We start from the raw sequence: 17,155 nt of genomic DNA, 5'->3' as shown, positions 1-17,155 counted from the left end.
AAAGCACATTAGAAAGTCCAGGAATCCATCATTGAACTTGGACAGGAGAAGAAGAGTGAGAGAGAAAATGACATACTCCTCAGCACCCTAATCAAAGAGCTGCAATTTATTCATACAACAGAGGGAAGAAAAATCTATGCTTGGAGAAGTTTCTCTTCTGTTTTGTTGAAGCTGCCAGGGGCTAACAGAAGGTCAATGCAAGATGAGGAAGAGCTGCTACGTTCACACTTCAAACACATTCAAAAGGCCTGTCTTTTACCTGAGCCAAGGAATGGGGAGATCTCTCTTCTGTCACCTAATCTATTTCTAATTGTGCAATTACTCTATTATGGAACGTGAATAACAGAAGGGGAGAGGCTTCAAGATATTGGAGTCTCTGGGTGCTTCTGAGAGCAACCAGAGAATGTGGGCTCCGAATGCATTAATCTATTGTTTAAGAAAGCAAAAGAAAAAAGAAAGAAAAAAGGTCTGCTTGTTTTTTCAAGACTTCAAGTCTTGTTTGTTCTTCCAAGTGGGGCGTAATAAAGTTGCTGTGTAATTAGCAGGACGCCTGGCAGACGTGACAGGTGTTTTCCTCACAAGGAAGAAGCCTTAACTCCCTGCACCAACTTTATCATAAACTCAGTTTGACAGCCTGGCATTTTCGTTTGGTTACTTCGGTTCGGCATAAGCTGCAGTCAGCATCGCCGGCATTAACGACAGACGGCACGCTGAGGAAGCTCATCCCTGCTGCAAGATTGCGCCGATAATCCTCATAATGTATTTGTTTCTCCACAAGCAAAACGGAAGCAAGCTGTTTTCAAAGCAAGCAGCCTCTTTCTTATAGACTAGCAGAATGCCACTCATTATGACTGACAGGGAGTTGTGAGGAAAAGGGGGGGGGTCTCCAGTGACCTTCTCGTAAGAGACGTCAACAAGCTTCGCCATTTCTTGGCTCACGCGGTGAACCTGGGCGATTCATGATGCTCGCCTCAAATGTAAGGTGGGCCTTATGAGCCCTCAAGTTTGTCCCTTCCTTGATTTTAAGCTGAGATGGAGAAAGGCAACAACAAAAAACTCTTCCATCCCACCCACACATCCAACATGCTTGCCTCCAAACCTTGACCAGTAAATCTCTGGTCTGAGGGGACCAAGGGAAGCTCATTAAGCTTCACCCCCCCCAACGGATTCCTCTGACATCCCAGCCAACAATACAGTGTAGAATTTGTCCCATCATAATCAGCTATGAAGTTAATAAAAATCGTAGCAAACTCTGCAGCAGGGAGGGAAATGGGTGGTTCAGGTCATTATCTTCAAGGGCCCCCACCGGGCAAGGGCATTGAAACTACAGTGCCCAACAAACCTTTCTATTTATCCCTGGCCATGGGTTTACAATAGACAGTACAATTCCCTCTCCCGGAAGAATCCTTGTTTTAGGATTGTCTAGAGGCCCTTGAGCCAGATGTCAACAGGGGACAGGGGCCCTGGGACTGACCAAGAAGATCCAGGACCTTGAAGGAGATGACACTGAGCACTCCACTTGAGACTGTGTTCCTTACTCACAGGTGGATGTTGAACCTAACCCTTGGAAAAGCCAGTGCCTAAAGATACTGGTGAAGAAGTGCAAAAAGAGAGTTCCTCATGAGCAAAAGGAAACTTGTGAGCAGCCCTTTCCTCATGAGTACAGCCTCTTTCAGAGAACCTCTGATAGCCTGTAACTAAACCCTGGAGGAGCTCAGTGAAGTCAGGCAAAGAGTTGCTGGAGCAACGTCTGTGCACCAGCTTCTACTTTGACACCCCCTGACTGCCTAGCCCTCTTCTTTGGATCCCCTTGTATTTGGACCTTGGAATGCCTTCAGGCCTGTCTTTCAAATTGACTTTACTGGACTGCTTGGACCTTGCAAGCTCAGACCAGGACTGACCTCTGACTTTGCCTTGGAACCTAACCTTTGATGATGGCTTGCTTCCTGCCTTCTGCCCACCTGAAGCCAGTGACCTGATGCATTCCCACTAAAAGCTCTTCACAATGGCCTGCAGGATTCGAAAGAAACACAAAAGATGGTCACAGCTCAAAAGAGACCACCAAATAAAGAGATTAAAGTTAGCAACCTGGATGGCAGGGTCCAAGCTGCAGAAAACAGTCAGAGAGGAGGAAAGCTGGGCCTCACCTGGCAGACAGTTCCACAGTGTAGGTACTGCTACACAAAAGGCCTGCTCCCAACCAAACACAAGTCAGACACAGGTGAGACTACAGGTGTGTTGAATACCAGCACTCATCTTTCCATGGGACTATTCATCCTCAGAAATGGTGGAGGGTTTTTTCCCCTGGGGGTGGATTATAAGGCCTTCCATCTCACCTTTGGATGGTTTGATTTTTTTCCTCCTCTGCCTCTATTTAAAAGGATCTTCAAGTGATCTTCAAGCAGCAGCTTGTGTGACTGCAGCCAGATGTTCCCGGGGACACAACACCTATTTGTTCATGCCCCCAAACAATTGTATCACTTGGGTGGGGTGCTAAAAATATTCCACCTATCCTAATAAGCAAGCAGGTTCCAATGGGAAAAGACAGTCCTTGAAATATCCTTTTAAGCATAGCTGATCAACTCCCTCTTGGATCTGGCTCCACCCCCACCCACCCTAGTTTTCATCTGTTTACAAGGGTTGTAATATCCAGACAAGCAGAGACCCTTGTGTCTGCTTTGAAAGCCAACTGGGTTGTGGTCCTTTGGCAACCTCAACCTTGAAGCTAGGACACAACTAATTGTAAATCTGCATTCATTTAGCTCCATTGGCATATACAAGCCAGCAGAGGCATTATTAAGATCAATAGTACATTGATCCTACACAGCTGAAGTTTAAGGGGAAAGGGTCTGTATAGAAAGTAAGTAGAGCAGGTGATTGAAGATCCTGGGGGGACCCTGTAGATTAGAGAAGTACAAGGAATTTTTACATTTTTGACAATGTACTTCGCTTAAAAAGGGATTAGATGGAGGATAGATCTATCAACAGCTCAAATTGATGCCTATATAGAACCTCTAGGTTAAGAGGAATTCTAGTACAAGGTGCTAGAGACAAACAATGACAAGGAAAGGAGAAAGACTGTTGTCCTCATATCCTACTTGTGAGATTCCAAGAGACATTCAGTTGGCCACTGTTGAAAACTGGATGCTGACCAAGCAAAACTCTTGTTATGTGTGGTGTGTATATACCTAAGTATATATGGCTATAGAGTAGTGGATTCCATTTAGGAATGTGCAGATTTTGTAAAGCCTATTCCATCTGTGTTTCACGTGCCCTCAATCCATATAAGCCATAATCAGTGCAATTATGCAAACAGAAATGGCTACCATAAAAAGACAAAAGAATATAAGACATGCCCATCCACAAATTCACAAAATCTCCACCAGCTCACAGCCTAGAATGAGCAGCGCAAAAGCGGACCACAACCATTGAGCCATCATTAATACCGAAAGGCTTTGGGAAATAAATACTTCTTTGCCTGGTGCAGAAAAATGACAGGGCACCAGGCAAGGTTCCTTGGGGAGAGCATTCCAGAATGCTCCAGAAAAGACCCTTTCCCAAAATGATGCCTCCCCCCACAAGCTTTCCCCAGAGGGACCACATAGGAAGGGCCTCTGAAGCTGACCTCAGGGAACAGGTAAGTTCATATGAGGGGAGGCAATACCTGAGTTATTGGTGCCCCAAGCCATGTAGAGCTTCACAGGTTAAACTCAGCACTTTTGATACAGATATGAATGTATTTTGATATGAATGCATATGCATTTTCATGTATTTTTTTTAAAAAAAGAATTCTCAGAGTTCAGGATGAACTGAACTGAACCCTGGAAAAATGAGAAACTTAGGGACACTGAAATGGACAGACACGACCACCCTCAATAACCCAGAAATTGGCAAGGAAACACTGTGAAAGAGGCAGCTTATGTCAAACTGTTTCACATTGCCAGAGAGTCTGCAATTCGCAGAGCTGACAGGCACTCTGACAAGGAAGCGTCACTGTGTCTCAGTTTTTGACACCTACCAACTGTGAATCTAGGTGATCCACACAGCTGGAAACCCACTCCTCATGGGAGTGGTTGTTTCTGAAAGCCTTCCACCATACACTCACACCCACCCCTCAAGCACTCTGACAATCTTCCTGCAAGTTCCTTGACTATCTGCTATTTTCATACAATCCCACAACTCACTGTTGACTCCCTACCAGCTACCTCATCCTAAACAAATTTCCAGTGGTGCTCTGTAACACTGTTGTTCACTATTACCTCCTTTCGACATGCTGCCTGTTGTTTTAGCATCCTTCCAGCCTCAGCATGGGTTTCCTGGACAAATGAGAGCCACACTGCACATAGATCCTAGGGATTGGGAAGAACTCCCCCATGTTCTGTTCGTATTCCCACCAGTTTGCCCAGTCCTGGTGTGCATGTGATGCAAGCCAGCAGATGATCCACAGACACCCAGTGAGAGCTTTCTTTTCTTATCTTTCATTCTTTTTTCGGTCCATGAGCCGTGATTTGCACAATATTGCGGCTGGGAATATTTACATAAATCGAGATTTGTGCAAAAATGCAGCTGTAATAACACATTTTATTTTATTTTTTGGTAAAATTGCAGGCATAATGGACCATTTCATATATATATAGCAGAAAACCATGAGCTTGCCTGATTCAACATGTCCCAAGACAAGTCAGCTCTGGAATCCATGAGCTGGCATCCAGGGGGCTGAGCTGGCAAAAATATGCTGAGCTCTGCCCTGAAACTGGATTCCTCCATCATCCCTAATCCTAATTCACCAATTAAATGTGTACAGTATGCCTCCTCACTCCCTTGTATTGCACAGTTGAACCACACATTATACACGGACATCATTCCACCAGATTCATTCTTTCATGCATTTCTATACCGCCAAATAGCCAAAGCCCTCTGAGTGGTTGACAAGAATAAAAAAGCTTAAAAATATGTGATTAAACTCTTTGGAGATAAACAAAGAGCACAGAAAGAGAAAGAGAGAGAGAGAGAGAGAGAGAGAGAGAGAGAGAGAGAGCGCTAAAACAACTTCAAATAATCAGCTATAAGAAGAATCCAATGTTGGTACCAGCACACCTCACTAGGTAGTTTATTCTGTAATGGGGTGGGGGGAGAATACCGAGAAGACCCTCTCCCTTGTTGCTGCCTTTCAAGACTCCCTCAGAAGAAGTGGAGCAGAGGAGATTATTTATTTATTTATTTATTTATTTTATTGCACTTATATACTGCTCCCATAGCCGGGGCTCTTTGGGCGGTTTACAGAAATTCTAAAATTAAGATAAAAAAAATTAGATGATGATCATAGTGGAAGTGTTGGTTCACAAGGTGCTCAAGATGTGCTCATGATACCAGACGTTACCAAACAAGAACATTATCATCAACAGCAACCATGAGCCAACAACAACAGCAACAACAACAAAGATCTAAATAAATAAATAACAGCATCAAGGAACAACAGCAAGAAATTAGCCCAAAGACATCATGGCTTTTATGTACAAGCCTGGGGAAAAAAATTAGACTTAACTTGGCAGCAAAATTCCAAAATGCAGGCAGCGAGGATACATTTCTGGGGAGAGTGTTTTAAAGACTGGGAACTAGGGCTGCTGTGAAGTGTGTGTGTGTGTGTGTGTGTGTGTGTAGATTGATTGACATCCACCTGCTCACTCCCTTGCACCGGAGTCCACGGGGATCACATTTCTCAAGCATCCCTACACACATTCAAGGCACTGAACATTTCATGATTGTGTGTCTGCATGCCTATCTGTCCCATTTTGAGGATCACACAGGAAATCAATAGCATCTGATGGCGTCAGCTGAAGGCAGGTAAAGTCCTGTCTAGTAAGCAAAGCCAAGTTACAGTAGGCAATGTCAACCAAGGGAGATGTAGTCCAGTTAAGGTAGATAAGCCAAAACGGGCCTGGCTATGCCAGGGCAGAAGCCCTCCTAAGCAGTGGGCAGATGAAAACAGGACCTTGGATAGCTCCAAGCTGATCCTGGTAGCTGGAGCTTTTCTCCAACTAGGCAATAGAAGGATGCTGTACCAGCGGGAAGCCAAAGCCAACTGAAGCCTTATGTAGACTGAGAAGACCTGCAATGCATTCAGCTCAGACACTCCTGAAGGAACTGACTGGACTCTTAAGTATTGGACAACTTCCTGTGTTCTCAGTTACAGAGTGGCCCCATTCAGATGCCACCTTAAACCATGGCTTTAACCACAGTGAATAAGGCTGTTTGCTTTATTCACCATGGATAACGACATGGTTTAAGTTGTCCTGAACACAGCCTGGCTTTCTGGCTTAACTACCATGGTTAAAGCCATGGTTTAAGGTGGCTTCTGAATGGGGCCACACTGTAACTGGGAACACAGGAAGTTGTCCTATACTGAGTCAGACCATTGGTTCATCTAGTCCAGCATTATTGAAATTGATTGGCAGTGGCTCTACAGTTTTGGGAGGTTTCCTTCCTAGCTCTACCTGGAGATGCTATGAGTAGAAGCAAGAATAACATTTGGTGTAGTGGCTAAAGTGTTGGACTGGGAGTCGGAGGATCTGGGTTCTAGTCCTCACTCAGCCACGGAGGCTTGCTGGGTGACTTTGGGCCAGTCACAGACACTCAGCCCAACCTACCTCATAGGGTTGTTGTTGTGAGGATAAAATGGAGAGGAGGAGGATTATGTACACCACCTTGGGTTCCTTAAGAGGAAAAAAGGTGGGATATAAATGCAATAATAAATAAATACATATCTATAAATAGTATGTTCTGATTTCTACACAATGCATGCAAATCAGTGTACGCAATGTGTGCATTTCCCATAGTATTTTATGATTCACCTCACTTCAAGTCCATTTCCAAACAATCAGCCTTCCCTGGCACTTATATATCTCTTTACTCTAGAATGAGACATTTGACTAAGTAGATCGGAAAGTTGTAGGCACAATTCTCCATTCTTTTTTGAGATTACTTCAAATTTAGGGATTCCCCCATGCCCACCTCACACACTGCTTCTCAGACCCCCTCCACTTGCTCAATCCTGGTGTGCATGTGGGGCAAGCTGCAGGATGATCCACAGGCACCCGGCAAGTGGCACACAGTGTTCTGTTTTCCTGCAAGCCACCATTTTACGCAAAATGGTGGGTAAGCCTTTTACGTAAATACCATTTTGTACAAAATGGCAGCTGTAAGTAGTAGGATTTATGCAAAATTGCAAGCACAAATGGTCTAAATAGACAATTCATACCTGCAATATTGTGTAAGTTGGGCCAATTACAGCCGCCATGTTATGGAAAATGGTGATTTCCATTAAAGGCTTACCCACCATTTTTGCGCAAAATGGCAGCTCATAGAGAAGGAGGGAACCACACCTTGACTGACTTGGTGTGTTCTGAGTCGGGCAAGCTTGGGGGTCCATGAGCTGACATCCGGGGGGCCAAGCTGGTGATACCTCACCAAGCTTGAGACCCAAACTGGATTCCCCCATCATCCCTAACTTAAATTCTACTGTGTCAGTCTAATACGGAATGGAAAAGAAAATGATACAGAAAGCCCTTCCTTCTGAGGGGGAATGGTAGATTTCATTTATTAAATGGTAAATTATCCTACATTCACATCAACATCTCAAAAACAAACAAACCACCTACATGGAGGTTTCACAAATACTCAGGCTTCTTTCCATGCCATTGCCTAACTAAACTAAGGTAAACGGATCATTACTAGCTAAAAAAAATCTTGACTCCATCAACAGCCCTCGTTAAATTCCAACCTTTCACTGATCCAAAATCATGCGCTCGCTCATTCCTCAGGGGTGAGCTATCTGAGCCACTAAGGATAGAAACTGCAACTCATAAAACAGAGTAAGTGAAAGCACAACAAATACAATTAAAAATCTGGCTGTGCTCAGAGATGGATTGCATTTACTATCTCATAAAAAGAGCCTTCATCCTGTCAGGCAAACAAAAGGAAATCAATTTCTTAATTTTTATTGGCAGACTTGGGCTGGGAGCCAAGCCTGCACTTGCTTATCTGAAAGCCAGTGACCTGACTGGAGGGAAGAAGACAATGACTCTTTTTTGTCCCCCAGTACAAAAAGGACACTGCCCCAACCCAGACAATGTTACTCTTGCTCACATTTTTTTCTGGCATGATACCTCCTGAGAGAGGCAGGCCAAAGTCCTGAAATTCTTAGAATTTTCCAGTCTGCCTTTGACCTTTGCTTTTCTCATTTGCACAGTGTTCTGTCATGGAGATCACAACTGTGGCCATGTTGCAAATGAAAGGTGAAGATTGGCAGACAGTGAATATGGCTGAATTTCCACTAAATAGGACTGGATTTGCAGAAATTAGGGCTGAATTTAGGCAATTTGCTCAGAAACTCCTCCAAATTGTGGAACCGGTGGGGGGCTGGGGAGTGCAAGAACAGTTCCCAGAGTCCAAGGAAAAACCTGCAGCTTGGCTCACAAACACAAATCAAGTCATATACCCTTGGAATTCTGTTGAGTTAAAGAAGAAGAAGAAGAAGAAGAAGAAGAAGAAGAAGAAGAAGAAGAAGAAGAGGAGGAGGAGGAGGAGGAGGAGGAGGAGGAGGAGGAGGAGGAGGAGGAGGAGGAGGAGGAGGAGGAGGAGGAGGAGAGATTTCCCAGTGATGGACATCCCTAATCTTGCAACATCACTTATTTAAAAAGTTGCCTTCACAGATTAATCAACTGAAACTGTAGTTAATTCATCTACTGATTAAACAGGTTTCATTCTGAGATAATTATGACTATCTCTTGTCTTGCATCCAGGTTTCATCTCAGAGTTGAAGTTACGCAGTCATGCATTCTCTGTGGAACAGCATCATCTGTTGGTCGCTGCACCTTTTCCTCTCCCAGGAGATCTGCATAGCCAAGACCCCAACACTTCAATTTGCTGTCCTTTATTTTTGCCTACACTGAGTTTACCTCCTGTTTTCATCAGCCCAGTTCCCCAAACCGTCACCTCGAGGGCACCTTGAACTCTAGAACTGTGTGCTTTACGATGCCAGAGATGGCCAGTTGCTGGGTAAAGGCCTCGGTGGTACCTATTAATCTCTTAGCTCACTCATCTCTATCAGAGACACGCTGTAAAAATGATATAAGCGTTTCATTCAAACGGCACTGCAGAGGGAGTGGGGTAGAACATGGGGGCGATTGATTTCCAGTGTGTCTGCTTTTTACCTTCAGGTATAAATACTACAGCAAAATCAATCAGAATAACACCATATCAGCTTTCTAATCTCTTCTGGTCATAAGGTGGATTTTATATACTGCAGTGCTCATTCCCATTTGTGCATGCACATATCAGAGGGTGCATTTGTCTGTCTCACAAAGTCATGCTCATGTGTAGTAATGTTTACTTCCCTCTGTCTCTCTCTCTCCTGCTCTATGCCTATGTACTTGCATGCATACAGGATAAGGGCCTGCTTTGGGCAGTTTAAAGGAAAGACAGATGTGAAATACTTCTTCTTTTTTAATGCAAGGAATCCCCCAGAACAACCAAAATGTGTTGCTGAAGGCCATCAAGCAAAATTATAGGAAAGCTAGCAAGGACATTAAAATCCCTTTGTCTAAACTAATCCTGCTACACTAATCCAGACCTTGCTGCTCCTTGGAACAAAAGACCACCTTACTAATGACCATGCCTATCTATGTTCATTTGCTAATGTTCATTCATATTCAGATAGATACACTTAAAATGTCAATGGGGGAGGAATACTGGGCACCTCCAACGTTGGTCTCTATTAGTGGGACTGAACAAGTCCCTTCTCACTGCTGATTCCTATCTATAAATGGTGATGCTGATATCATTCCTCATAACATAGTTCCTAGGATATGCAAGGTGGTTGGTTCCTCTTGATCAGCTGACCTCCTGAAAGAAAAGGTGTCACTGCATCATCATCATCATCATCATCATCATCATCATATTTTTTGTCCATTGCCTTGAAATGCCAGGAAATCTTCTCTTGTGACTGACTGTTGTCGTGGCACAATAAGGAGCCAGTGTCCAGTTCCCTATTATTATTATTATTATTATTATTATTATTATTATTATTATTATTATTATTATTATTATTATTATTTATATAGCACCATCGATGTACATGGTGCTGTACAGACCACACAGTAAATAGCAAGACCCTGCCGCATAGGCTTACAATCTAATAAAGTTGTAGTAAACAATAAGGAGGGAAAGAGAATGCAAACAGGCACAGGGAAGTGTAAACAGGCACCGGGTAGGGTGAAGCTAACAGTATAGAGTCAGAACAAACTCAAAGTTTAAAAGCTGTAGGGAAAAGAAAAGTTTTTAGCTGAGTTTTAAAAGCTGTGATTGAGTTGGTAGTTCTCAAGTGTTCTGGAAGAGCGTTCCAGGCGTAAGGGGCAGCAGAGGAAAAAGGACGAAGCCGAGTAAGGGAAGTGGAGGTCCTTGGGCAGGCGAGAAGCATGGCATCAGAGGAGCGGAGGGCACGAGCGGGGCAATAGTGTGAGATGAGAGAGGAGAGATAGGCAGGAGCTAGACCGTGAAAAGCTTTGAAGGTCAACAGGAGAAGTTTATATTGGATTCTGGAGTGAATTGGAAGCCAATGAAGAGATTTCAGAAGCGGAGTGACATGGTCAGAGCAGCGGGCCAGGAAGATGATCTTAGTGGCAGAGTGGTGGACAGAGACCAGCGGACTGATGTGAGATGAGGGGAGGCCAGAGAGAAGGAGGTTGCAGTAGTCCAACCGAGAGATAACCAGTGCGTGAACGAGAGTCTTGGCAGAAGAGACAGACAAAAATGGTCGAATCCTGGCAATATTATACAGGAAGAAACGACAAGATTTAGCTACTGCCTCGATATGAGGAATAAAGGAGAGCGGGGAATCAAATATAAAGCCAAGACTACGAGCTTCCTTGACCGGAGTAAGCGTGACATCGTTGACAGTAAGAGAGAATGAGAGGTGAGGAGAAGGTTTAGGATCTCCTGATCCTAATTCCCTGATCTCCTGAGTTGAGTTACCATGGCACCCAATAATTAAATTCAGGAATGCTTAAAATTCCTGAACTGTTTTGACATTTTTTTCCAGGTGCTTAAATGTCTCAGACGTTCCAACAGTTTGAAGGCATCATTACACAGAGGAAGGCAGTCGTCTATGGATTGCCTGCCACTGATTTTTTTAATTTTATTTTATTATTACCTTTTTGTCCTACTTTGGCATGCTTCTCCTCCTCTCCATAGGTTAGGGTGAGAGTCAGTGACTGGCCCAAAGTCACTCAGTGGGCTTCATGGCTGAGCGGGGATTGGAACCTGAGTCTCACAAGTCCTAGTCCAGCACTCTAACCAGTACACTACTCTGATGGCTCTACTACACCTTCAAGAGAAGTGTCTCTTCAGAATCTGAAATGGAGGTTCAAAGCTGAATGCACAACACATGGTTCCAATCATGAAGCCTATCTGTATTGTAGGATTTATAGCCCCTTCTTCTGGCCTCAAGCCATGACTGAGCAAGATTGTGACAAACTGATAAATGTTTCAACCCAAGCCTCAACTCTTTTGATCACATAGTGAGCTGAGCCTGAGCAAAGGTTGCTTGGTGTACACATTTCAACTCCAGCAGTGCTGTGTCAGGAGTTCTGGCTAACTCTGGGTGCCAAAATGTCCTTGCACCTGAGTTGGGAATAACACTATTACAGAGGTTATAAACCACATTTCCTATGCAAGTTACAATCAAAGCTGGGAATTAAATATTACGTAAAGTGGGTTACAGAGCAGGGACCTGAGCCAAATTGTTAAGGCCATGTTATAGAGTAATTTCCATCCAAGTGCAACTCTGTTGGCATCATCTTACTATTATGGGAATCACAGCTCACAATACTGGGACCCATTCACACCATAGGAAAAGGGGACAGCAGCCAATTTCACCATTGTGTGGGAAAATTTTAAGCACTAGTAGGGATTGCTGGTATGAAGGGCAGAATTGTCATGATAAAGGGAAGTAGTCTTAGAGGAGGGGTGGGCCATCTAGCACAGTATTGTCCACACTGACTGGCAGCAGCTCTCATTAGGGATGTTGCAAGTGACTGAAATAGGGGTTGGTGTCCAATGGACTCCCAGATGTTGCTTGCCAAGCTCCTCACAGTCCAGGAACACTACACAGCCTCCTGCTCCTTGATACAAGCCACCATTTTTACGCAAGGTGGTGGCTTCGTGATTTTTGTACTTTTAATGTTGTCCAAAATGGCAGCCACGAAGGAGCATTTTTGCAACATTAGAGGTGTAAGGGCCCTCTACACCTCTAGTGTTGCAGAAATGGCCCTGCATGACTGCCATTTTGTGCAACATTAAAATATGAAAATTATGGAGGTGCCATCTTGTGTAAAAAGTGGCTCCCATTGAGGAGCAGGCAGCTGCAGGGCACTCTCAGACTGATCGCCAAGCCTTCCAGGGGCTTGCATGGCATGGCAAGTGGTGGTGGTGGGGACAGTAGCAGTGACTCTGTGAGTGCCCGCCAAGTGTGGGCATGGGTGAGTCTGTCCATCCCAAACTCTCATAAGAAGAGCCGTGATGAAACAAATCAAGACCTATGTAGTCCAGCATTCTGTTCACACAATGACCTGTGGGGAATCCTCTCCAGGGTTTCAGGCAGGATTATTTCCTAGCCCTATCTGGAGATGCCAGAGATGGAGCATGGGACTAGGTGCATGCAAACCATGTGCTTGACCACTGAGCTTATGACCTGTCTTTTTAGTTTTGGTCCATTCCATTAATGGGGATGCTCTACTGGTGGACCATTGGTTAATTTCTAGTAGACCACCTAAACACTGCTCTTGTATTGGATGCTTACAAAGACTCTTACAGAGAATTCTGTAGCAAGTGGGGCTTGTTCTGATTCAATAAGTCACTTCTTATGTTCGTAAGCAAGAGTACATATTTAGAAACACAACACATTGATTCCTTAGAGCTCAATTGCTAAGAGATCTTGAGTGTGCAGTCTTGTATTGTAAATTTAGAACATAAGAAGGGCCATGCTGCATCAGACTGAAGTTCTATCCAGGTGAGCAAGAATGCTGGAAAAATAGCAGGCTCATGTGGAGGGCCTTTATGGATAGAGGAGGCATGCCTCTTCAGACAACACCCATGAGTAGAGGAGGTGATGGATTTGATGAAAGAGAGGGGCAGGGCTGGAGCTCTCTCTACCATCACATGTTTGCCGTATTCAGAAGAAGCCAACAGCCACATTGGGCAGAATCAGTCCAGAAGGCTCTTCACTGAGAATCTGTTACATGGGGCAGTGGTCTGCAGTTCCTAACACTCTATAGCTCTCCTCCATCCAATCTGGAATGGACACGTTCTTGACTACATTGATTATAGAGGCTGTGTTTGTTGACCTCTTGCCTGCGGGTCTGTCTGTCTGTCTGTCTGTCTGTGAGTCTCTTTCTGTGTGCATTTCTCTCTATGGGTGTGTGGGGTATGTAAAGACCAATATTATGAGCCAAATGACAACAACAACAACAACAACAACACGATACAGCTGCAAAAATAATTCACCAACTGGCCATCAAATTCAACCTCATCAAACAACCTACACCATACTATACATACTCTCCCGAAACAATCTTGGAAAATGCAGATCATAAAATATACTGGGGCAGACCAATTCATATGGACAGGACAGTATATTGTATCCAACCAGACAAAATGGTTATAGACAAAAAAACCCGCATGTACTTCATTGACATAGCAATACCTAATGATAAAAATGTTATAGAAAAGGAAGAGGAGAAAAATATATACACCACTGGCCATGGAAATCAAAGGACTATGGCAACAGGAAAAGGTCACAATTATCCTGTTAGTCATGTCAGTCACCAGCATCACATAAAAAAAAACTATACAGAAAACCTTCAGAAACTGGGCCTACCAAATACATCCACAACAACATCCAGAAAGCAGTCATAATTAAAACACGCTCAGTTGTCAGGAAATCCCTGAATCTGTGAAAGACAGCACGAGCATGGAAGCGCAAGGAAAAGATTATATAACCACCACCACCATCGCCACAACAGAGGTTTCCCTCCAAGAGTTTTCTGGGAAACAGTGGTAAATTTCAAGCTTCTTCCAAACCTAGCCAAGATTTTTTTTTATCTTCACAACTTAACACGGGTAAAAATAGACCCTCTTTTTTGCTCCCTGAGGGGGAAGAGAATGGGGAAAATCCCCTCTTCCTCTCCCTCTATCAACGTTTCCTCATACTGAGGGAAATTTCCCTCAAGCTTCTCTTTTCCCACTCCTCCCCCATGGAACAGCTGTGCTTCAGCCCTCTGGATCTACTTGGATCCAGTCAGAACTGCCATGGAAGTAACTCACTTGTCCTCTGGCTCCAAATGTCTTACAGAAATTAGTGCCAATGGAAGTGTCTATATCAATTTCATAATGTTATTGGATGAAGGCAAAACTGGGCCAAGTCCCATACTCCTGATGGGCTGTCAAAGTGATGAGGATTGTGGGTAAGGAGACACACAGCTCTGACAGGAAAGGCAATGACTCAAGATCAATTGCCCTGACAAGGCTATCTTTAAGCCTCCTCACTTAATGCTGACACTTACACACTCTCCTTCTCAAGAGAGACACCCATAAGCCCAACAGTCTCAGACATACACCCCCTCAACTGTAACTCGATATCCCTGGAGTCCTGTGGGACACACTTCTTCTTCCCTAAAGTTTTCTGATTTATGAGACTCTGAAGACAGCCCATGATTTGGCTGTCGTTATGAGGCATTAATTTTCCATCCACCATTTTGGTTCAATTTTCCATCAAGATTACAAGTGAATAGTCACGTATAGGGATAAAAAGTGTGTGTGTGTCTCCAAACAACAGAGTGAACTCATAGGAGGATTTAAGGAAAACATTCAAAAATCATACGGGATTTGAAAACTGAAATTTAAGGGCAATTTGTCCTCCCGCACACAAAAAGGTCAGCTTTCTGAGTCAAACTCCACCAGACTCCATTTAAAAGCTATCTGTGAACATATAATTTTGGAGAAACATTATATTCTGATGTTGCTATAAAGCCCCATTCGCTTCAAAACAAGAATTGCCTGCTGCTTGTTTGCCGGCTAGTGAAATCTTTAGCAAATGCAGCTAAATTATTGTTTATGCACCTAAACTTGCGATTCCGCTTGCAGTGTCACAACGACGCTGTATGCAAACATAATACCCCCATCTGTTAGTCTTGCATTCTTCTGCACATTTGCAGACACCACTACAATTACTTTATGAGTATATATTTAGCTCCCCTTCTGGACCCAACATTTTCAAAGCACAGACCCGACAACTGTAAACCCACCTTGTGTACATCAGTTCTGACAACCCTGTATCGATAGCTAGCTCCATCGCTTTGGCACACTGCAAAATGGGGCAGGTGTATTCAAATCACCTGTCTCAATGATTCACAATACATTAGGGGGAAGCTGGATTCTCCTTTTTAGTTATGCCCCAAGATACCAATGTACATCACACACACACACACACACACAAGAGGAGGGTGCTGTTGCACTCATGTCTTTCTTGTGGGCACTGCCAGTTCCAGATTTTTGATAACAGGATACCCTCAATGGACCTCTTCATTCAATATATTCACCTACTCATCACCACGGCCACATTCTGTTTTTGTTCCTCATCCTCTTTCCAGCATTGCAACCCCTCGCTTGCTTGACAGGCAAAGAGCCATTGAACAAGGAGGCAGTGGAATCTACTGCTCATCCTTCTCCCCATCCCTGTTGTCTAGACCAGAGCAGGAGGAGGGTGAACAAGCAGGTTGCAATGATGAAGAGGAGGCGCATCTCCAGGAGGTTCTCGCTGGGGTATGGGCCTCAGCAGGTAACAAAGCATGCTAACCCTTCCCACTGGGCCTGCTTGGGGGCTTCAACTTGGCCACTGTTTTAACAGAACACTGAGCTAAACAGGCCTCAGGTCTGATCCAGTGTGGCTCTTCACTTTTTCTTATGGCTGCACGTGCGCACAGATGTATGCACACGGAGCCCCTTCACCCTGATGGGGCTGCTGGGTGGCATGGTTAGCACAGAGAGGACCATGACCTGCTCTCCTCATTTTGTGAGAAGTGTTAATTTCAACCCCCACTGTAGTGATTAAAACAAAGACCAGAGTTGGTTGGAAAAGCAGTCCACAGCTCAAAAACAGCAGGGATAGCACTCTGACTTTGTCCTCCTTTCCATTCCTCCCTTCCTCCTACATCCTGCTGAAGGAAAGAGACCTCCAAGGTACCTCCTGGAGATGGAGTTAAATGCAGAGCTACCATAGAGCTAACAGCTTGTCTAAGACAGTTTGCTGCTTCCCCAACTCTGTGCCCCTCCCACGCAACACACACACACACACACACACACACACATTCTCCTTTGTGTGTAGTAGGGACAGGTGAACTTAGCTGCTGCCACCTCACCCTCCACTCACTGGGCCTCCAATGGCCACCCACTCCTGCTTGAGCTAGGCTGTGAGCCACCCAGCAGTCCAAGGCACCCAAAGAGTGGCTGCCCTCTTCCACGATGAGCCACCATGATGCACAAAATGGTGGCCCATTGAATAGTGCTTCCCTCCAGGCTCCCATCCTGCTGCCACTGCGGCCTCTTGTGCTCAGCTTCCTTGCAAGGAGAGTGCTAGGGTTTGGGGTACAGAAGCCACTACGAAACAGGCTGAACCACCAGTTGGGCAAGGAGCGAGACCAACACCTGACTTGGCACACACAAAGTTGGGCAAGCTCGGGGTGGGGGTGGGGCGCAGATTGTGGGGGCAACTGGCAGGAACCCACCAAGCTTGTGCCCCTAACTGGACACTCACAACATCCCAAAAATCAAGCAAGCCAAAATTCTCCAAATCCAATCGCAAAGCTTGTTCCAACTCTAGTCCATCTCAGATTGCAAGCTTCTTCTTTTTCCCCACCTGGAAATCCAAGTGTATTTTCCCCCAAATGCATGCATTCTTGTGCACAACTTTGAAATGTATGCATTCTTCTCCCGTGCTTCTTCCCACTCCAAATGTACACATTTTTTCATGCACGTTTTCCCAATGTATTGAACACATTTTTAGGTCCAATAGTCATGTTGCAAGCTAGGAAATGGATGCAGA

General features: G+C 44.5%; 1 protein-coding gene across 1 annotated transcript in view; it reads right to left on the bottom strand.

Annotated features, from left to right (window-relative positions):
- The window catches only part of NTRK3 (neurotrophic receptor tyrosine kinase 3), a 464,240-nt gene that overhangs the window by 194,766 nt on the left and 252,319 nt on the right, over window positions 1-17,155 (bottom strand). The gene's annotated exons all lie outside the window — the stretch shown is intronic.

The sequence above is a fragment of the Elgaria multicarinata genome, chromosome 16 (assembly GCF_023053635.1).
Source record: "Elgaria multicarinata webbii isolate HBS135686 ecotype San Diego chromosome 16, rElgMul1.1.pri, whole genome shotgun sequence".
Taxonomy (NCBI): Eukaryota; Metazoa; Chordata; class Lepidosauria; order Squamata; family Anguidae; genus Elgaria; species Elgaria multicarinata.
This window is presented reverse-complemented; position numbering and strand designations above follow the sequence as displayed.